Source organism: Rhinoderma darwinii, chromosome 1 (genome assembly GCF_050947455.1).
Source record: "Rhinoderma darwinii isolate aRhiDar2 chromosome 1, aRhiDar2.hap1, whole genome shotgun sequence".
In the NCBI taxonomy this organism is placed as follows: Eukaryota; Metazoa; Chordata; class Amphibia; order Anura; family Rhinodermatidae; genus Rhinoderma; species Rhinoderma darwinii.
The window spans coordinates 346410013-346434485 of NC_134687.1; positions in this window are offsets into that span (position 1 = coordinate 346410013).

Consider the following 24473-nt stretch of genomic DNA (forward strand, 5'->3'; position numbering starts at 1 on the left):
AATGGTGTATTGATTGTATACTTAATTGTGAATCTGGTACTCAGTCTAACATGTATGCAGCTACCCTTGGTTAATTGGTGGCTATAACACTCGGTGCGGTCTCCGCTTTTATACTAGAGTTCTCTTTGTGCTATTTTAGTATGTACATTGTCTGTATAATAAAGATTTAACTTTTTATATTATATATATTGGCGTTAAAGGCTCTTATTTTTCTCTTAGTGGTATATGTATTATCATGGAGCTGCCTAGATGATATGGGGGGACAGTTGTGGCTTAAACAGTTCTCAGCCCTTGTTACAAATTTGTTTGGAGTCTATATATTGAGTTTCATAAGCCAGTCTAAAAAAAAATAAGTGAATTGCTCCAAGTTTATTAATAGGCGCATATCTCGTTGCCTTTTATACGGTCCTTAAGTCAGAAAACACAAATCGACGCCTGCTACAAGGCGTGGATTTGCGCCAAAATTTGCACCATTTTCTGGCTTTACTATTAATAAATCTGTCAAATGTGGAGTCCATGCTCACTCCCGGTAAAACTCGTGCACTTTTCTGTCAATTTTAAAAACTGATGAGTGCCAAAAAAAGTCACAAATATTTGCGCAAATGATGCGTGCGCCATGAGTGAATCAAATTAACATTTTAGTCATTTGTTTTTAGTGACTAAATTGGATAAAAAGTACTACATTTCACTCAGCGTTTGAGATCTATCAATATTTAAGCACCATATGAATGTTGTGCCAATCTCTGCCAGTGTTTTCAAATGGCAAGGGGGGCCTGGTATTACTGTTTTCTTGCCATTTGTATGTGTTGGAAACTTTATTAATGAATATGGCGTCTGGCACAAATGCTAACTTTAATATATTTATGTCAGAAAACTGGTATAAATACATTGATAAATCTTCCATATTGGTTTTATGAGTTGGCAAATCTGCGGTTTGGCTGAGCAGAAGAGCTGAAATAGTTACGAGAACCTATTAGATATCATTTCCTTGAAACATAATTTTTTCTTGTCAGTCTCTGAAGTTCTTTAGATATGACAAGCAGTCCTTGTTATTTTTGTCCTATTCTAGTTCTGTAGAGATGTCCTTCGAGTTGTCTCTCAGGAATTGTACAGCTACAGTTAATATATTCATTCCAATTAACTCAAGACAACACAACAGGATCCCAATGTTTTACTACTAGAATGTAGCTAATGGTTGTCCCTCGGCAACTTACTTGCAATAAGCAGTGACCATGGTTTAATTATTCCTCCTGAGAAGATGAAGGGACTGCCATTATCCAACATCAAGGGACCTTGGGAAGATTCTCTAATGCCTGACATATCCTTTGTGAGCTATGTTCTAATACAGAACAAAAATATTATGTGTTGTAATTTTAAGTATTAACTGAGATATAATATTTTGCTTTGTTTTTCGAAATAGTAGAAGTATCAAATATTGCTGGTTACTATGTACATATTAAAAAGACTTGGAAATTAGGCCTAATAATTAGGAGCTAGCAATAAGAATAACTACATAACTGGCCCTATGACTAGTACTTCAAAATGTGGTTTTCTGTGACTAGTAGATAGCAAAAAAAGTTACCAGTTTCGTGCCTGTTTTGTACGGCTAAGGTGAGGTGGCATCTCATCTTTTGGGATGTCACAACCATGCATATAAGTGATAAAATCATGTGACTGCATCATTCATCGTCTCTAGTTCTGTACACATCTGCAAATTCGTGTTCAGAGTAGGCATTATTTTAAGAATTGTATAGCAGCAGCAGGACTCACTCACAGCAATGGCTGTCTGTCCTGCCTAACTGACACACTAACACTGACTGACACATATATTTTTTTTCTAAAATGTATCTCTCTAGCAAATTATGAAATATACCGTACTCACTGACACTAATCCACTATCTATCTGTATTCTGTGTTTTACCATCTCTCAATCTCTGTCTGATGTCCTCTCTCTCGTCTCTATATCCCCACAAAGCACCAGCATTTCCTAGTTGGTCTGTTTATAGTGGCTATGACTGATATGACTGTCATCCACTGAGTCATTAGTTACTCACACTAGAGATGCCTTGAAAGAGCTTGAGAAGTGACGAGGCCGCATATGATGCCCACCAGGTTCCTCAAATACCTTTTTGAAAGTTGCAAGTAAGGCTTGAATATTGTTCATGATTGGATTCACACAAGCGTGAATCTCGTCCGTGTTCTGCGTAAGGAATTCACGCACAGCCCACAGACCCATTGATTGTAATGGGGCCGTTCACACATGCATTGTTTTTCACACAGCGTGAGTCCGTTGCGTGAAACTCACAGCATATATTGGTGCATATTTACGCATCGCACTCACCCATAAAAGTCAATGGGTGCGTGAAAACAACGCACAGCACACTTGCTACACACGTGAGCTGCACGTTTTTCACGCACAGTTGCAAAGGGTATTGGGTATTGAAAAAAAAGCAGGAAGTGTTTGTAGAGCAGCGTGACCAGCTACAAGAGCAACACCCAGACAGTCCTGTGCGCAGCCAGCCATCATTTCTCGGGCTCTCAGTGTGGAGAGGATAATCACGTTGGTGCACGAGAGGCCGGAGTTGTGGCACACGAGGTCGGATAATTACCACGACCGGCACCGAAAAGATAATGCAGGGGAGGCCGCGGCAAAAGTGATGTTCGCAAATGAGTGGAGTAGTGCGACGCCTGCTGACAGAACCAAATATGGTAAGTGCAAGCATAGTATACCCTGCATCGTTCTGTCCATGTTGATCAAGTTTATGCGCAACTTTTGAAGTAATTTAAGCTATGTGGGCTTATAGACACGGTGTCTCCATTACTGCCCCCTATATAGATGCCTTGTGTCCATGTTGATCAAGTTTATGCGCAACTTTTGAAGTAAGTTAAGCCATGTGGGCTGATAGACACGGTGTCTCCGTTACTGCCCCCTATATCCATGTTAATCAAGTTTATGCGCAACTTTTGAAGTAATTTACACCATGTGGCCCTGATAGACATGGTGTCACTGCTAAAATGAACCATTCATTTTCTGTTGGACTAGTAGTACATGTTTAGTATACTGGCCCCAATGTTAACCCCTTCCCGAAATTTGACGTATGGGTACGCCATGAAAAGCTAGTGCTTCCTGCATTTTTCCGTATCCATATCGCCGGATGTCAGCGGTGTATTACAGCTGACATCCGACTGTAATGGCGGGGACCGAAATTAGCTTAGATCCCCGCCATTAACCCCTTAAATGCAGCGCTCAAACGGATCGCTGCATTTAAGGTGTTTGCAGCTCATCGGAACCCCGGCAATGAAATTGCCGGGGTTCCGGTGGCTGCAATGGCAACAAGAGGCCTAATACTGGCCTCCCGGCCTGCCCGGCATGGAAGCCATTCATGACCCGCCCGGCGGCGGAGCCTGAACGACTTCCGTACCCGCCGGCAAGATGGCGCCGTCTCAGGAGCTATCTCCTGCTCTACCATTACGGAACCCGATTAGGCCCCGCCGGGAGACAAAGCCTAATTGGCTTGCTGTCTGTGAATAACGGACAGATCTAATACATTGCACTACGTAGGTAGTGCAATGTATTAGACAAAAATAAATCAGGCAGTTGGACCTTCAAGTCCCCTAGTGGGACTTGAAAAAAAGTGTAAAAAAAAAGTGAAAAAAATAAAAGTTTGAAAACATAATAAAAGTTTCAAGTAATAAAATAATTCCCTTATCCATATTCCCTTATCAAGTCCTTTATTATTGAACAAAAAATAATAAGCCATATGTATTTGATATTGCCGCGACTATAACAACATGAAGTATAAAAAAATTATGTTATTTATTGTACATGGTGAACAGCGTAAAAAAAAAAAACTTCAACTATACCAGAATTTCTGTTTTTTGGTCACTTTGCCTAATAAATATTGGAATAAAAAGTGATCAAAAAGTCGCATGTATTCAAGAATGGTACCTATAAAAACTATAGCTCGTCTCACAAAAAACAAGCCCTCATACAGCTCTGTCGACGAAGAAGTAAAAAAGTTACGGTTCTCGTTCAACATGGTGACAGAAAAAATACATTCTTTTTACAAAATGTAATTTTATTGTGCAAAACGTTGTATAACATAAAAAAATGCTATAAATTAGGTATCGTAAGAATTGTACTGACCCGCAGAATAAAGTTAACATGTAATTTATAACGCATAGTGAACGCTGGTCACCTCGCCTCCCAAAAATAGGATAAAAAGTGATCAAAAGTCGCATGTACCCCAAAATGGTACCAATAATAACTACAGCTCATCCCACAAAAAAACTGCCCTCATACCGCTACGTCTATGAAAAAATAAAATTAGTCAAGGCTCCAATAAGTCAGGAAATAAAAAATATCCAGTTGTGCAGGTCTGAGGGGAACATTTCTTCTGTTTCAAGAGGTGATTTATCAAGGCCCTAAAATTAGGGAACCAGGAAGGGGAGAGCCCAAACATATCTGCTGGAAGAGAGGGCGCCCATATTATACCAGGACAAAATTTCCCAGCAAAATTCCCCTAACTGCAAATGTGCGAAGTGTGGACCAAAAGGGGTTAACTGGTTCCCGACCGCTGGCTGTATATTTACGGCCAGCGATCAGGGTCCTTTAAACCCGAGCCATAGACTTTTTACGGCTTGGGATTTAACTTGCTGCCCGCGCGATCGGGCAGCTGAATGTCGGGTCTCCGGCTGTCACTGACTGCCGGGGACCCTGAGGAGAGGATAGAAGCAGCTTTCACTGCTTCTGTCTTCTCCGATGTCTTTTTACACAGCATTCAATGAACAGGATAGGAATAGATATGAATGTATAGATAGGAATGTATAGGAATAGAGACAGCAGCAGTGGCGCTGTCTCTATTCCTCCCGGTGATCATGTGACAGGTCACATGATCGCCGGGTGCCTTTAGTGGCAGGCTGCTGCTGGGTCTTACAAGACCCAGCACAGCCCTATTAGTGACAATCGTCACTGTGAGAGGGCTGATTTCCCCTGTAACTGGGGCTGCTGTGCAGCTCCAGTTACAGTGGAAAAGATGGTGTAAAAGAAAGAAAAAAAATATATAAAGTTCCCCAAAGGTCTTTTTTGACCTTTGGGGGACAGGCCATAGTAATAAAAAAAGAATAAAGTAAAGTGCAAAAAAAAAATTAAATAATAAATACACATAAAATATCCACCCCAAAAAAAGGTCCCCCCCGCCAATCATTGTTGTAACGCTAACGCTGACCCAATTACTCTAATATAGACATGTAATATATTAAAATTTACGGTAGACAATGACGATCACAAATAAAAGGTCTATTTTAGGGTAAAACTATGTTATTACCCCAAAAAAATAGCTGAAACGTAAAAAAGCTTATTTTTTTACTATTATTTTCAAACTTTATGAATAAAAATTCTAAAATAGCAAAAAAGGTGTGTATAAAAACGATAAAAAATGAAACCTGCATTGTCTACGGAAAAAACGTCGCAAAAATCACGTTGTTAGCCCAACAAATAAAAACGTTATAGCCATTTAACTAACACGTGCTAAAAATGGCTAAACGGTGTCTGGTCCTGAAGGCTCAAAATAGCCCGGTCCTGAACTGGTTAAGAAAGGACACCATTTATCAGTGAGACACCGGTCTGTGCAGAAAGGATTGCTCCACAGCGAAAAACACATCTATGGATTCTTTTATTGTTTTTTTACCCCATTATTATACCACCTGACTATGCCCCTGATGTACTCTGCCCAGCTTACATGTACCCCCACATTATAAATGGAAACACCAGCAATAATCAGAAAAATCTACTACCAAGCAAAATCCGCTCTCCAAAAGCCAAATGGTGATCCCTCCCCTCTGAATCCTACAGCGTGCCCAAACAGCAGTTTCCTTCCACATATATGGCATCGCCATACCCGGGAGAACCCTTTTAACAATTATTGCGGTGTGTGTCTCCAGTGGCACAAGCTGGGCACAAGCTGGGCACAACAAATTTGGCACTAAAATGGCATATCTAGGGACAAATATAAATTTTTAATTTGCACCATCTGCAGCGCAATAATTTAGTGAAAATGCTCACTACACCCCTTAATAAATGCCTTGATGGGTGTAGTTTCCAAAATGGTGTCATTTTATTTTTATTATTTCACATCTGAGCCCTGCAATTGTGAACCAATACTTTGGCCTCAAATTAGTCCTCAATTTTACATGGTACTCTTTCACTCCTGAGCCCTGTCAAATGTCCAGGCAAAAGATTATGGTCACATGTAGGGTGTTTCTAAAACTGTGAAACACCTCATAATAATTAGAGAGCTGTCTTGTTATGGTGGCACAAGCTGGGCACCACATATTGTCATATCTATGGAAAAAAATCCCATTTTCACTCTGCAACATCGAGTGCACACTAATTTCTACAAACCTGTGGGATTAATATGCTCACTACACCCCTAGGTGAATGCATTGAGGTGTGTAGTTTCCAAAATGTTGTCATTTCTGGGGGGTTTCCACTGTTTTGGTCCCACAGGCGACCAGAAACCAATTGTCACGGACACAGGGTTTGTGGACCCACTAGGCCGCTCCGCCGTAGCGGGGAGGCAGCTGACCAGGTCACAGTCTAAGCGGAAGTAATTGGCAGACAGTAATGCTTGGGTACCTGAAATAGTCCGGGCGGTGGCTGTGGCTTCAGCACGGATGGAGGCAGGTGCGGCAAGTGGCGCCAGACGTGGCGGGCAGTATCCGATGAAGCGGTAGGCACTTGACGTGGCAGATGGCACTTGACGTGGCAGATGGCACTTGACGTGGCAGATGGCACTTGGCGTGGCAGAAGACACTTGACGTGGCAGATGGCACTTGACGTGGCAGAAGACACTTGACGTGGCAGATGGCACTTGACGTGGCAGATGGCACTTGACGTGGCAGGTGGCACTTGACGTGGCAGATGACACTTGATGTGGCAGATGGCACTTGACGTGGCAGAAGACACTTGAACGCAGGTAGGCACAGGAACAATACGGAATACAGGAACGGTAACAGGGCACGGGTAACAGCTGGAACGGGAGACACTAAGGGACCATTTGCGAGACAGACTGGGAAAGACTAACAACGCTCAGGCAAGGATTAGAAGGCCAGGGGCCTTCTTATAGACCAGGAAATCGTGGCAGTTGATGGTGATGATGATTTCCTAATTGCGCGCGCTGGCCCTTTAAGGCCGGGCGCGAGCGTGCGCGCGCACCCTACGGGACCCAGCCGAACGGAGCGGAAGTGAGCGCTGGCATCTCCTAGGAGGGAGACGGAGGCCAGTGCTCACAGATCCATGGCTGCGGGCGTCGGGAGGTGAGTAAACCCGACGGCCCGCGGCCATGGACGCTACAGTATCCCCCCTCTTACGCCCCCTCTTCTTGGGACCAGAGCGGGAGAGGAACTTTTTAATAAGAGCAGGAGCACTGAGGTTCTCTTCTGGCTCCCAGGACCTCTCCTCAGGACCAAACCCTCTCCAGTCCACCAAATAGAAAGTCCTTCCTCCTACCCTCTTGCGGTCCAGGATCTCCTTTACCTCGAATACATCAGAAGGACCGCTGGGAGCAACTGTGGAACTAGTAGTCTTGCTGTAGCGGTTCAGGACCACTGGTTTCAGGAGGGACACATGGAAGGAGTTAGGGATTCTGAGGGTAGGAGGCAGCCGCAGTTTATAGGAGACAGGGTTAATTTGTTAGGATCTCGAAAGGACCAAGGAACCTGGGAGCGAACTTGTATGAAGGCACCCTCAAGCGAATGTTCCGAGAGGACAGCCAGACTTTAGTCCCCGGAAGATACTGAGGCGGCACTCTTCTCCTAGTATCCGCCTTACGCTTCATGCGATCTACCGCCAGCAAAATAGAGGACCGGGTCTGTTGCCAGATTTGCAGGAAGTCCCCATATGCAGAGTCAGCAGCGGGTACCTGAGATGAAGTTGATACAGGAAGAGGGACTCTGGGATGTTGACTGTAGACGATGTGAAACGGAGTGGAAGTGGTGGGCTCACTTGTGTGGTTATTATATGAAAACTCCGCCCATGGAAGAAGCTGTATCCAGTTATCGTGTTGAGAAGAGATGAAGTGGCGGAGATAATTTTCCATGATCTGGTTGATCCTCTCAACTTGCCCATTGGACTGGGGGTGATAGGCAGAGGAAAAGTTCAATCTCACATCCAGGATTTTACAGAGGGCTCTCCAGAACTTAGAGGTAAACTGAACCCCCCGGTCGGACACAATGTGAAGAGGCAAGCCATGCAAGCGAAATATGTGCTGAATGAAGAGACTCGCCAGTCGGGGAGCAGAAGGTAAGCCGGTCAGCGGAATAAAATGTGCCATCTTAGAGAACCGGTCCACCACCACCCAGATGGTGTTGCATCCTGCTGAGGGAGGAAGGTCTGTGACGAAGTCCATTGCGATGTGCTGCCAGGGGGCACTGGGTACAGGCAGAGGTTGAAGCAGGCCGGCAGGCTTGGAGTGAGTCACTTTATTAGAGGCACAGACCGTGCAAGCAGAGACAAAGTCCAGAATATCCTTAGGCAGCGTGGGCCACCAGAAGTGACGAGCAATCAGGTCCTGGGTTTTACGGACACCGGCGTGCCCAGCTAGTTTAGAACTGTGTCCCCAGCGGAGAATTCTTCTCCTGTCTGCCAACCGAACAAAAGTTCTCCCTGGAGGGATGTCTCTAATCTGCAGAGGATTGGCGGTGACAACGCAGGATGGGTCTATGATCGTCTGAAGGGACTCCATCGTGTCTTCCGTCTCAAATTATCTGGTCAGGGCATCGGCCCTCACAATCTGGTCAGCGGGACGGTAGTGGAGCAGAAATTGGAAACGGGTGAAGAACAGTGACCACCTGGCTTGACGAGGATTCAGTCTTTGAGCGGACTGAAGGTAAGTGAGGTTCTTGTGGTCGGTGAAGATCAGGATGGGGTGAGCTGCGCCTTCTAGAAGATGTCTCCACTCCTCCAGGGCCAATTTGATGGCCAGTAGCTCCCGATCTCCAATGGAGTAATTGCGCTCAGCAGAGGAAAACAGTCTTGAGTAGTAGCCACATACCACTGCCTTTCCTTTGGAGCTCCTCTGGAACAGAAGTGCACCTGCACCAACAGAGGAAGCGTCCACTTCCAGTGAGAACTGCCGAGATACGTCAGGATGATGGAGGATCGAAGCTGAAGTGAAGGCTTTCTTGAGGCAAATTAATGCGGACTCTGCCTCTGGAGTCCACACCTTGGCATTCACACCCTTCTTGGTAAGGGTAGAGATGGGGGCCGTCAGAGAAGAAAAGTTCGGAATAAACTGCCGGTAGAAATTGGCGAAACCCAGGAACCGCTGTATGGCCCTTAGGCCTTGAGGACGTGGCCATTCCAGGACAGACTTTAACTTCTCAGGGTCCATCTTAAGGCCTTGATCCGAGATGACATAGCCCAGGAAGGGCAAAGACCTCTTTTCAAAGGTGCATTTTTCTAACTTGGCATACAAGCGATTCTCTCTTAGTCGCAGGAGAACTTGACGAACATGCCTCCGATGGGTCATCAGATCTGGGGAGAAAATTAGAATATCATCGAGATAAACTACAACACACATATAGAGAAGATCTCGGAAGATATCATTAACGAACTCCTGAAATACTGCGGGAGCGTTACACAGTCCGAAGGGCATCACTAGGTATTCGTAGTGCCCATCACGGGTGTTAAATGCCGTCTTCCATTCGTCACCCCGGCGAATCCGGATTAGATTATAGGCCCCCCGCAGATCTAGCTTGGAAAATTTTTGGGCTCCTCGTATGCGATCAAACAGCTCGGAAATAAGTGGCAGCGGGTATTTGTTCTTGACCGTGATCTGATTGAGACCACGGTAATCAATGCAGGGTCGGAGAGATCCATCTCTCTTTTTAATGAAGAAGAAGCCTGCCCCGGCCGGGGAGGAAGATTTTCGAATAAAACCCCTCTCCAAGTTCTCCTTGATATAGGCTGACATCGATAAAGTCTCTGGCATGGAGAGAGGATATACTCGTCCACGGGGAAGAGAAGCATTCAGAACCAGTTCAATGGGACAGTCATAATTCCGATGTGGAGGCAACATCTCAGCCTCTCGTTTGCAAAAGACATCCGCAAAACTGGCATATTGAGAAGGTAGATCGGAGAGTGACTGAGGCAGAGGGGGCACAACAGGACGGACCTGTGACTGGCAATGGCTATGGCATCTGGAACCCCATTGAAGAACTTCTCCAGAACTCCAGTCGAGTGTCGGGGCGTGTAGACGGAGCTATGGCAGACCCAGCAGGATAGGATTGATAGCCTTAGGTAGTACCAGGAAGGAGATCTGTTCTGAGTGAAGAGCTCCGACCCGTAGTGTCAACGGCTCAGTGATGAGCATGATCGGATCAGGCAACGGTAGACCATTCACAGAAGCAACTGCCAGGGGTCTCTCCAGACGGACTGTGGGTAGTTGAAACCGATCCACTAGATCCTGGTGGATAAAATTCGCAGCCGCTCCAGAGTCAAGATAGGCGGAGGAAGGATGTGATGTCTCTCCGGTGACGATGGCCACAGGTATCGATAATTTGGAAGAGGTTTTAACGTTTGGAGACGTTCCACCTAGAGTTGCCTCTCCAATCCAACCCTAGGTACTGGAGTTTCCCGGTTTCTGTGGGCATTGGCGCACAAAATGACCCTTGAGGCCACAATACATACAAAGTCCAGAGGAGCATCTGCGCTGCTTCTCCTGTTCAGATAACCGGACTCTGTCTACCTGCATGGGTTCTTCAGGTAGCACACTAGGAGTGGACAATAGTGGTCTCTGGGCTGATGGTGCTGGTCTGTGGACCCAGCTCTCCTGACGAACCTCTAGAGAGCGCTCCCGGAATCTCATATCAACCCGGGTGGCTAACAGGATGAGGGCACCCAAGGTAGAAGGAAGGTCGCGGGCTGCCAGTTCGTCCTTGATGTGAGAGGACAGTCCCTGCCAGAAGGTCACCACCAGTGCCTCATTGTTCCTTGCCAGCTCGGCTGCTAGGGTACGGAAGGAGATAGCATACTCCCCTACTGTGGAGCCTTCTTGCTTGAGGGTCAACAGAGTGTTCAGAGTGTGCAGAGGATGTTCGACCCGGAAACTCGAACACGGCACGAAAGCACTGCAGGAACAAGGCTAGGTCCGAGGATACAGGTCCTTGTTGCTCCAAGATTAGGTTCGCCCATGCGAGGGCCTTGTCAGCGAGGAGGGAGATAATAAACGCCACTTTGGCCTCCTCAGAGGGGAAGAGATGAGGCCATAGCCTAAAATGCACCGTGCATTGATTAAGAAATCCTCTACATGCTCTGGGGTCACCGTCGTAGCGAGAAGGAAGAGGCAGAGGAACTGTGGATCCGGAACAAACAGGGGGAGAAACAGGCAGTGGCACTACAACAGCTTCAGGAGGAAGAACCGGAGGTGGAACAGCGAGTAGATCCAGGCGGACCAGGATAGAATTCACCGCCTCAAGGAGTTGATACTGACGTGTGCGTAGGTCCTGCATCTCTGTCTGAATCTTCTGTACTGGGGTCTTGGGCTGGCCAGCGGGTTCAATGGCCTGAGCGTACTAGTCCGTACTAGTCCGGGCGGTGGCTGTGGCTTCAGCACGGATGGAGGCAGGTGCGGCACGTGGCGCCAGACGTGGCGGGCAGTATCCGATGAAGCGGTAGACACTTCACGTGGCAGATGGCACTTGACGTGGCAGATGGCACTTGACGTGGCAGAAGACACTTGAACGCAGGTAGGCACAGGAACAATACGGAATACAGGAACGGTAACAGGACACGGGTAACAGCTGGAACGGGAGACACTAAGGGACAGACTGGGAAAGACTAACAACGCTCAGGCAAGGATTAGAAGGCCAGGGGCCTTCTTATAGACCAGGAAATCGTGGCAGTTGATGGTGATGACGATTTCCTAATTGCGCGCGCTGGCCCTTTAAGGCCGAGCGCGAGCGTGCGCGCGCACCCTACGGGACCCAGCCGAACGGAGCGGAAGTGAACGCTGGCATCTCCTAGGAGGGAGACGGAGGCCAGCGCTCACAGATCCATGGCTGCGGGCGTCGGGAGGTGAGTAAACCCGACGGCCCGCGGCCATGGACGCTACACCAATCCAGCAAAATCTGCACTCCAAAAGCCAAATGGCGCTCCTTCCCTTCTGAGCCCTACTGTGTGCCCAAACAGCAGTTTATGACCACATATAGGGTATTGCTGTACACTGGAGAAATTGCTTTACAAATGTTGGGGTTCTTTTTTTTCCTTTTTTTGTTGAGAAAAAGAAAAATTTGGAGCTAAAGCATACGTCTTATTGAAGAAAAAGGATTGTTTTCATTTTCACTGCCCAATTCCAATAAATTTTATGAAACACCTGTGGAAATGAGAAAAATTTGCTAAACCTACATTTTCTTTGAAAAAATTTAGATTTTAATTTTCACGGCCTACTTCCAATAATTTCTATAAAAAACCTGTGCTGTCAAAATGCTCACTATACCCCTAGATAATTTCCCAAAGGTGTGTAGTTTCCCAAATGGGGTATCTTTTGGGGGATTTCCACTGTTTTGACACCGCAAGAGCCCTTCAAACCTGACATGGTGCCTAAAATATATTCTAATAAAAATAAGGCCCCAAAATCCTCTAGGTGCACCTTTGCTTTTGAGGCCGGTGCTTCAGTCCAGTAGCACACTAGGGCCACATGTGGGATATTTCCTAAAACTGCAGAACCTGGGCAATAAATATTTAGTTGCATTTCTCTGGTAAAACTTTCTGTGTTACAAAAAAAATGGATTCAAAATAAATTTCACCTCGACTTTGCTTTAATTCCTGTGAAACGTCTAAAGGGTTTAGACATTTTCTAAATGCTGTTTTGAATACTTTGAGGGGTGACGTTTTTAAAATGGGGTGACTCAAAGCCACTTCACAACTGAACTGGCCCCTGAAAAAATTGCCTTTTGAAATTTTCTTGAAAATCGGAGAAATTGCTGCTAAAGTTCAAAGCCTTGTAACGTCCTAGGAAAATAAAAGGATGTTTAAAAAACAATGCCAATCAAAAGTAGACGTATGGGATGTTAACTAGCAACAATTTTGTGTGGTATAACTGCCTGTCTTACAAGCAGGTACATTTAAACTGAGAAAAATGCTTCACACATGGCCTGCTGCCAGGGCACTGCTCCCTCAGAGCTGACAAAAAAAATCTGCACATAATTCACGGATTCTGAGTCCAGATGTTCCTGGTCTTCTTGGGCTGTCTTGTCCGAAGTTAAGGCTCCAGTGGCCATATGATGTTCCACGTCACCATCACCAGCAGAATCGTACATCCTGGTAAAGTTGTGCAGGATGACACACGCTTTGATTACGTGGTTGACATTGTCGCCATCCATTTGGATTGTAGACATGAACACCCTGAATTTATTTGCCAGTATACCAAAGGCGCACTCCACATACTGGCGAGCCCTGGTAAGCCGATAATTGTAAATGCGCCTTCGGTTGTCCAAACCACGTCTAGGAAAGCGGTGCATAACATGGGTGGAGAGTCCAAAGGCCTCATCTGCCCCTATCACAAATGGTGCATGGGGTACAGAAGACCCGGGCAGTAGACAGGGTTCAGGGAGAGCTAGCTGGTTGTTTAAAAGCCGCTGACCCATTCTGGAAGCCCTGAAGATGCCAGCATCTGCAGTGCTACCATAGGAACCGATGTCTACAATGACAAACCGATATTTACTGTCAGCCAAGGCCAACAGCACTACCGAGAAATACTGTTTGTAATTGTAGAATCGGGACCCTGAGTGCGGTGGCTTCTTCACCCGAATATGTTTTCTGTCCAGCGCCCCAATGCAATTAAGAAATAGTGCGTTGTCCATGAACCCATCTGCTATACTCATCCACTGTTCTCTTGTGGGTTGAGGCATTACAGTGTCTTTCAGTTTACGCTAGATGAGCTTAGAATTGGTCCTGATTGTCCCGGAAATGGTCGACGTCCCCAATAAGAACTCAAAATGAAGGGACGCAAACGAATTTCCTGTTGCAAGGAATCTGAAGAAAAAAGTTAAAAAAATGTATTAATTACACAAACTATCCTCTTTGAGGTTATCAATAGTGCAATTTCACTTACAAATTACATTAATATTTATTAGACTGAGAGAGCAAATTCTTTTTAAAAACACTTACCCTAGGGTGACAATGAGCCTTACCTCTGGTGAAATGCAGCGTCACATGTTTGTGTTGTGTAAAATTAGGCCAGAACGCAGCTCCTCTTAGGGTGCGTTCACATATATTAGTGGTATCAGCATCAGTTTTTTTTGTCTCTCAAGTGTTTACAACTGATGCAAAAACTGATGTAAAAACGTATCAGTTGCCATCAGGCTTTTTCACGATTTTTACTACAAATCCATGAGTTGTCGTTAGTTGTCATCAGTTTTTAACATCCATTTTTTAACATCAGTTTTTACCACAATGGTCCACAAAATGGTAGTCTAGGCTCTGAAAATGTGCCCCTGTATATAGTGCCACACACCCCCTGTAGCTAATGCCACAGTGCCCTCTGTATATAGTGCCACAGTACCCCCTGTAGATAATGTCACACAGCCCCCCTGTAGATAGCGCCACACAGCTCCCTTGTAGGTAGCGCCACACAGCCCCCTTGTAGGTAGCGCAACACAGCCCCCTTCTAGGTAGCGCCACACAGCCCCTTTGTAGGTAGCACCACACAGGCCCCTTTGTAGGCAGCACCACATAGCCCACAGCCCTCTTGTAGGTAGCTCTGCTATAGTGGCATCACTACCGCTGTAGCAGTAGCAGCCGCAGCGGCTGCCAGCGGAACCGCCGGCCATGGGGGGTCCCGTCCCCCATCCCGACCGGTCCCCTTATGCATGGCCTCGGCAGCGAGGCCACTGAGTGAGGAAGCGACCGGGCGGAAAGGCGACTGCCGAGTCGCCGGGCCCGGACGCTTCTGAAACAAGCAGGGGAAAGGAGCAAGCGCAGTGTCCCCTTCCAATTGCTGGGGTGATGCGCCATGTGCAATGGCACAGGTCGCACACCCCTAAGGCTGGCCCTGGGTGGGTGTGTAGTCGTCAGGGTCTCCGCTTGGAGCAAAATCCCCGGCAATGCTATGACCGGGGATTCCACTCCTAGCTCACATCCACCTTCCCGCCGGGTGCTGCCAGAAGGTGGATGCGGCAGCACCCGGCGTTCATCCGGCCACCATTAAAATAGATAGGATACGGCGTCGGACCTCCCTGGGAGCCGGAACCAAAAACGCTGCAGGTACGTTTTTAGATCCGGCTCCCAGAGAGGTCCGGCGCCGTACGGCGCCACAACTGATGTCCTCCGTGCCAGAACAGATCCCATAGAAAGCTATGGGATCCGTTATAGAATCAGTTTGCTTCCGGCTTTTCTTCAACATGCCGGAGGTAAACTGAAGCGGGCGCCGGACACATGTGAACGATCCCTAACAGCCGATTAAATGTTGCGACTGACATCCGACAGAAGGAATTAATTTTCCCCGGATGCAGCCACAGGTCCTCAAAAAGTGTGTGGAAGTGCCCTTTGGAAGCACGTTGGGAGACAATGACATAAACCCAAAGACTCATTCTTCTCCTCGGTTCTTCCTCCACCATCTGCCCTCGAGCTCCATATGGGCAAGATATCAGCCACATCATAAGAACATGGTCCTTGGCTTTTGATGTCATGTTCCAAACCAAAAAATTAGTCAAAATCCACGTCAAATAGCAGAGGATTCAGACAAAGCTCTCTACGCTGTAAATGCAATAGAAAATGTTTTTTTGCGACCATGTGACCGCCCTCTGGGTACTCCCAGAGGGTTGGCACAAGAATTGTCACAAAAGTCCTCCTTCCATTTTTTTTGCGCGCGTATTAGGCGCGTTACATACGTGTGTCACACGCGAGTAAAAAACACATACTGAAACACAACAGAGACACTCTCGCAGGTTTACAACGCTGCGTTTACTACGCACTCAAATCGGACACGCTCGTGTGGATGTAGCCTAAAGATGATGCCTAGGCCCGTGACTTACCAGATAGTAGAGATAAGATGTAAGCTACCTTAGCCTGGTCTGAAGCAAATTGATGTGCCATCACCTCAAAATAGATTGTGCATTGATTCAAGAACCCCCTACAGGACTTAGAGTCGCCTTCACAGCATGGGAGAATAAGCAGATGCAATCCAGGACTAAAGGCTGCAACTTGAGGTGGTGGCATAAGCACAATAGGTGATGCTGGAGTGGATATGGCATTTTAACAAGATGAGACGTTCTGTAACAGTTGGTACAGTTGATCCTGGCGGACACGTTGCCTAGATAGTTCTTGAGCCAGGTCAGAAAATTCAGGCAGGGTTATGGCAGAGGATTTCACAGCCAAAGAAAACTGTCATGGGACCCGTGGGATAATCTGTCACAGGGCCAGCAGAGGGTGGTGTAAACCCACGTTGTCACCAAGGGGTTTGACGTAGGGCTAAACTGGGGTGCGGAGTCTAAGTGGACCCCAGATTCAGAGTCAGCACGCACTAGGACCCAGAGCAGAGCGTCGGCGGCCTGGGAGGCCACCAGACACAGACATCAGAGGAGAAGAGCGTTGCCTGCCAGGAGGAAGAATACACTGGGAGCGTGTAAATAAGGAACGGTGGCAGGGAGCTGTGTCCATTACAATATGCACATAATACATCATAAATGCTTGATAGATTCCAGACAAGGACTATGTGGAGAGGTGGACATGCATGTACATGGCTCTCTCCATTATGTTCTATAGGAGTTACGGAAACAGCCGAGCAAGCACATGCATGGCCACCTCTTTACATTGTCCTCGCCTGGAATTGATGGCCGCCTGGCTCTCGGCGGAACTGGGTTTGGGTGACCCCCATTCTCGATATAGGCATGGGTCCTATAGCTGGGATTCACATGTATCAGACATTTTTGGCTCCATAAATTTCCATAAATATGTGAGATGGGAATAAACCTTTAATATTGAGAGTGCTTCTCCATTTTATCTGCTTCCTCCTGCATTTGGACCAAAAACCAAAGAGAAATAGCTGAAGGAGACAAACCTGTATAACGTAAAACAATAAATAGAAAACATGGATGCGAAAGGGGAACAGTAGGTAGACATTTGTCTGAGTCCTCCAGACTCTTCAAGAGCCTGCTTTCCTAAAGAGCAAGAAAATGTGCATTTACAGAAACCAAAAGAAAAGGAAAAAAAGAAAACAAACTATACCGGTTACACAAAACATTTTTGTAGCTGCACTAAATCGAATACACATCTAAATTCACTTGCTCATTGATTTGTATTTCCTATAGAAATTCATAGAGAATGACCATGCATGAACAGTAATTCTCTGCCAGTAATTTGGGACTGGGAACCCATCTAATTAGGATCGATGGGGGTCTCAGAGGTCGAACCCCAACCCCTACTGGTCAGACATTTATAGCATATTAGTAGACTAGTAGAGGGAGTGGAAATATCTCTTAATTTATATTGATTCCATTGAACGCAGTGGAATCATTCCAATTCTGTCCGCATTAAATCTCTACTATTGCTAGCCATGTGCCGCCAACATGCTCATATATAAGTATGTCAGGGTGGGCAGGGGAGAAGAATACATTACATGAACAACTGCATTAGTTTAAAACATGGTGATACGTACAAACATAATTTGACTAAGAACCCTACAGTATCTCATGAGCTCTCGTCTACTAAATCTATCCATTCCTTGTGCAGGACTTTCCTCTCCACAGGATCGGCATTATTAACGAATAATGATTTAGGGAAGTAGCTCAAGGGTAATGGAAAGGGAGCAGAGGGAAAAACAAACACCAGACCCTTTTTTGGTGTCCTCTTACACGACCGATATGGGCCATGAAAAGGAGCGCCGATTCACAAGGAGCAATGATTAGTAATGTATGAGGACGAGCAATCCTTACTAGGATCGCTCGTCCCCATAAATTTCTATCATGTCGGCAGAACGTCCCCCTGTTTACACAGGGAGATGTGCTGGCGACACTGATAATATTTCTTGCTGCATAAACGATACAATCAGCCGATGAATGAGCGTTTGCTCGTTCATTGGCTGACCATTGCCCTGTTTACACACGGCAATGATAGGGAACAAGCATTCATATGAACGGTTGTTTGCCCGACTATAGGCCCGTGTAAAAGGGCCCTTACCCTTGGATATCAATACCTGGGACCATAATGGAGGGCTGATTTTGATATTTGCAATGAGGCCCCTTTGTTCTATGTGTGCCACTGTCTTTTAGTTTTTTGGGTTGACCTCCTGCCTAATCAAAAGGAGAAAAGGAAAAATCATGGATTTGCCCCATCTAATACTTTTAGATAAGCAGCCACGTCTACTCATTCAAGGTACATCATAATATAATGCTACCTTTTACACATATACCATTAGCAATTTATGGTGTACGATAAATGGAAGACATAATGTCTATTAGACTATGTGTTAAAAAAAATAAGTAGTTGTAGAAAGTTGTCTTCATTTGAGCTACAAGACACACATTTCATGGTTGTATGCTTTCACCATTAAGCAAATACATTCATAGACACCATACAAATCTAACCAGTCTTAACAGCCCTTTAAGTAACTTATATAAATAAACATGTTGACTACTTAGAGCTCTGCAAACAGTCTTGTCTTGATTCATATTTGGCCCTTATATTATCATCAGTTTGCATACACTATTATATTTGCACACAGATATTCTCAAGCCAGAATTGTCAAAATAGGAAACCACTTACTTTTCCTTGGAACTGTAAGGCCCCATGCACACGAACGAGCTTTTGCGGCCGCAATTCCCCTGAAAATCCACGGGAGAATTGCGGCCCTATTCATTCCTATGGGCCCATGCACACGACCGTGGTTTCCACAGTCCGTGCATGGCCCAGGAGCCTGGACCGCAGAAAGAATGGACATGTCTTATTACGTCCGTGTTAAGCGGTCCAGGCTCATAGAAAATAATGAACGCGGCCATGTGCACGGCCCGCGATTTGTGGACGGCTCGCGGGTGACACTCCGCAGCCGGCCGACCCAAAAAACACGGCTGTGTACATGGCTACGGTCGTGTGCATGAGGCCTAACTGAAGCCTGAGCTTGAATGGATGTCAGCAGGATTTATGTTGCTGCCAGTATGACCAGGCTCACACTTAGAGTAAATACTGTGGATTTTCCACAACGTATTTCATTGCAGAGAATCTGCAGCATAATAGAATATCAGCAGAGTGGATAAGATTTGAACAAATCTCAACCACACGCTGCATAAAAAAATCTGCCGAAAAAACTCTCATAAATTGACCTGCGGTGCGTTTTTTTAATATGATGCGGAAACGCTGCTTTTCTGTTGCGGGTTTTACCCATTGAATTCAATGGGTAGGTAAAACCTGCATCAAATAGCAGATGTTGCGATATTTGCAGCAGAAAAGCTGTGATTCCACTGCAAAAATCGCAACTCGGAAAAAAATAAATATTATATTTACCCAGAATTCTGTGCTTCTGCATCTAGCCCGGCCTCCAGGGATGACGTTTTATCGCATGTGAATGCTGCAGCCGATCACAGGCTGCAGCGGTCCCATGGGATGAAACGTCATCCCAGGAAACTGGGCTGCAGGACGCCTGAGGAACACATGGCCATGGCTATGGGTAGTATAGACTTTTTTTTTTACATGTTGTTTTCCGCAGCAGACATTCCGGGCGAAAAACTGCACTACAATTTGCGGGGACCAGGGCAGATACGCTGTGTACTTTTATGCAGTGTATCTGCCCTATGCGAACATAGCCTGTCAGGGGCAGTAGATTATTAAGGTTTGCTGCTTCTCTTTGCCGCTCGGAAGAAAGAACATAGCAGTGATAAAGAGACAAAACATACACTAAATAAATGTTTTCATAAATAATGTTTGACAAATATGCAATGCTTACCCTTTTTAATACTGAGAATATATATGAAATAATAGAAGGGAATGTCTAAAATCTCTGGTATGCAAAACATACTACAGAATGATTAGGCAATAATACATTTTCAGTGATTGTATTTAAAATATTTTTTGTAAGTTTGTTCAAGGTGTGTCAATCATCATACACCAGAAAAACTGAATTAACAGTAATTAAAAGAAAAAGGTACACTAAGGCACCATGCACACGACCGTGCCCGTAATTACGACCTGTAATTAAGGGCATGGCCATCCGCATTTAAGGGGAGTGCTCCCATTAGAAAGTATTGGAGCACAGTCCGTAAAATTAAAAAATAGGACGTCCTATTTTTTTCAGAAAGTTTCTACGGCACGGACACCTTCCCGTAATTATGGCACGGACCGTAATTACTAGCGATTTTATGGTCATTTGCATGGGGCCTTTGCATGCATTATATTATTGACTAACCCGTTCAGGATGACTAACCCGTTTTGCCATTTTTTTTTCGTTTTAAACACACCCATTTAGGCCCCATGCACATGAACGTAAAAATGCCCGTAATTACGGGCCCATAAACTTCTATTGGCCACGGGTACCTTCCGGGAAGGTTCACGGACCGTTGAAAAATATAGAACATGTCCTATTTCAGGCCGTAATAGATGTCTATGGGGCTCCCATAATTACGGGTGGCTACGTGTGTGCACCCGTAATTACGGGAGCATTGCTAGGCGACGTCAGGGGATAGTCACTGTCCAGGGTGCTGAAAGAGTTAAACGATCAGTGCGGGATAGAGAGAAGGGGCTGCACTGATCGGCAGCAACACTTTCAGCACCCTGGACAGTGACTACCACTGGACAGTGAGTACCATACGCAGCGCTCACAATATAGATGTCTAATGTTAACTTCAAAAACCTGTAACAAAAAAAAGTTAATACTTACCCAGAACTTCCTGCTTCTTCCTTCAGTCCGGCCTCCTGGGATAAAGTTTCAGCTCATGTGACCGCTGCAGCCAATCACAGGCTGCAGCGGTCACATGGACTGCCGTGTCATCCAGGGAGGTCGGACAGGATGTCAAAACAGGGACGCGTCACCAAGACAATGGCCAGGGTACGTATGAACTTCTTTTAATTTCAATCGCTGCGTTCCGCTGCGGAAACTCTGCCCCCAGCACTGATAGAGAGAAGGGGCTGCCGATTAGTGCAGTGCGATATAGCAGAGAAAACGTGTCCGTAAATACGGGTGGAATACGGGTGATAAAGGACCCGTATTTACGCCAGTATTTACGGACGGGAAAGAATACGTTCGTGTGCATGGGGTCTCACTGTGTGGCATAAATAACATATTACTTTTATTCTATTGGTTTGCTACGATCTGTGGATCACTAATATATTTCTTTGGTATACTCATTCATAATTGCCTGTAAGTAATAAACTGACAGGCAACCTTTTAGGTTGTGCATTTAGTCACAGTGGTACTGGGGGCCTTTATTAGGCCCCCTGATGTCATGGCAACCCATTGGCATCTCATTATCAGGTCATGGGACACCCATAGGCTGACAAAAGGAGAATCCTACCACTTTCAAGCAACTTAGTACCTGCGGTCACTATTGACCATGGCATCTAAGGGGGTCAAACGTCTGGGATCATATTCCTGAACTCTAATCTTGGCAAGTTACAGCGGAAGCCTGGCTGTCAATCACATGGGCACAGCTTTTGTCCCTGTGCAATCACCTTGACTTACATGTACGTCAGTTTGCCTTAACTGAAGGCATTCTATGACGTACATATATTTCATTTTGCGGGAATGGGTTATGAGAACAAACCCTGTTCAGGGCATATGGACATCATAGAGGGGTGATGCCCAGAACAGAGACCGAGAATGTAAAATCGGGTTCCACTCTGGATTATGCATTACATGGTTGACAATCCTTTTAAATAGCCAGCATGTAATACTACATTTCTCCTGCAGTGGCCACTGCAAGGGAAAGTAACTGCTAGATGTAGTTTAATTATCTTTTATTGCCAGGGGTTAGAGAAGCCGGACTCATAGCGATCACCTAATCACTGGGCCAACTTCTTTTCCAAAAGGGATCGTCTTTGTGAGGAAACCCCTTTAATTATTAATAATTATGATAATTCTAAATGTGTTGGACCCTTTTTTGCACCCTTTAATGCATATCCACACTTTATTTAGCCAACAGCACCATTTTCCAATATTCCCAAAATAGCTTACTGGCATCAGAGGCTGGAAATGTTGTTCAATTATCACTTTCAAGTTGTGATAGTTCTATACAATGGCAGCCCTACGAAAAAAACAAAACAAAAACAATTAGATACATAGGGCAGTCGCAGAATTTTCTGCAACAAATCTGTCATGTGTGATTATACCATAAATGATAACCTGATTTAACCTGAGTTATATCTGCATAGTCTATAATAAAGATAACCAACATGTAAACGAGCAGTAATAGTGTGAACTCCAAGAATATATATCTTTATGTGTCCGTAAACGTCAAAGTAACACAAATAGCTATAACTATAGACTAAGGAGAACACACATATAACCAAATATGACCTGGTACTCCGACCATAGCATTACTAAGAAACCTATAGAGAAAAGAGGTCAAGTACGCTCAAAATAATATGTGATAGAAAAACTTCTTTATTGACAGATACACAAAAACAGGACAATTAAAAATGAGTCATACAGTGTAAAGTGGCGTCAGCCCATGTGGTATACATATATTAATGGTAGAACATGATGTAACAAATGAATAACAAGAACCCGGGATCAATACTGTTGTAAATTAAACAGTCTTGAATGCATATGGCTATATGTAACACAACATGAATAAATGGTGCAGGAAACAATTTTCAAGTTGGAACCACCACTGCCTATTATATGAGAGTAATAAGCAGTGTAGATAAATATATGGTGCCAATACACATAGATAAAGTAATTCACATATGAGATACACAATTAATTGGTACTGAAGAGTGTAAACCGTAAATGTAATTGGTAGCACAAAGTAGTGTAGCTAAGGCAGATGCAGGTGAAAGTAGAAGATCTAGATCCTTATACCAACAAATAGCCAGATGCATGGGAAAGAGTGTAATGTTACATACCCGGATTCATATAACCAACATGGGGGAGACGCCAGTCCCGACGCGCGTTTCGGCTAGATGCCTTCGTCCGGGGATCCGAGTAATTCCCCGGACGAAGGCATCTAGTCGAAACGCGAGTCGGGACTGGCGTCTCCCCCATGTTGGTTATATGAATCCGGGTATGTAACATTACACTCTTTCCCATGCATCTGGCTATTTGTTGGTATTAGGATCTAGATCTTCTACTTTCACCTGCATCTGCCTTAGCTACACTACTTTGTGCTACCAATTACATTTACGGTTTACACTCTTCAGTACCAATTAATTGTGTATCTCATATGTGAATTACTTTATCTATGTGTATTGGCACCATATATTTATCTACACTGCTTATTACTCTCATATAATAGGCAGTGGTGGTTCCAACTTGAAAATTGTTTCCTGCACCATTTATTCATGTTGTGTTACATATAGCCATATGCATTCAAGACTGTTTAATTTACAACAGTATTGATCCCGGGTTCTTGTTATTCATTTGTTACATCATGTTCTACCATTAATATATGTATACCACATGGGCTGACGCCACTTTACACTGTATGACTCATTTTTTAATTGTCCTATTTTTGTGTATCTGTCAATAAAGAAGTTTTTCTATCACATATTATTTTGAGCGTACTTGACCTCTTTTCTCTATTGGTTTCATAGTCTATAATAAACTTGCTGAGGGTGTATGATCAACAAGCAGGTTTACATTAACATGGATGTGGGATTAGCACAACCTATTGTGGTATTAAAATACTTATCTGTACTTTTCCATAATAAAACTTACTGTCTTGGCTCAATGCAGGAACAATTTAGTGACGGAGAACTCAATGACAAATTCAGCTCTGCTGCATCTGTACATTTATAGTAATATGGCTAGAAGATATCCTGTTTATTTCCTTGTACTTTTTTTTAAATTGCATAGATTTTTAGTCTATAAACAAAAGGGAGCTACTTAGATATATTATCCAGGATACCCTGGAGGATCTTTGGACCATGAATCCTGCAGCATCATTAAAGTGCCTTAATCAGTGCAATGTAATTGCATGTAGCTGCCCATGAGCCTCTGTGTACAGTGTATCGCTCTGGGATATCTGCAATTAGCACCAAGCTTTACCCAGCAGAATCTCCGGAATAACCAGGAAAAAAGACGTCAAAATAAGAATAGACTAGAAGAAAAGCATTTTATCGTGTACAACTGAATGCATACAGTACATGTTAAAAGTAAGACCATCATCGCACAGATACAAAAGACCATAATCGAAACATGGGCTCACATGTACAGCAGAGATATTAGAATCTCTATTTTTTTTTTCTGCAGTTAATCCCCCCCCCCCGCTAAATGGATAAAAAGTACACTGGCAAGGACATACATGTAGAGGGGTGGTGACTTTAT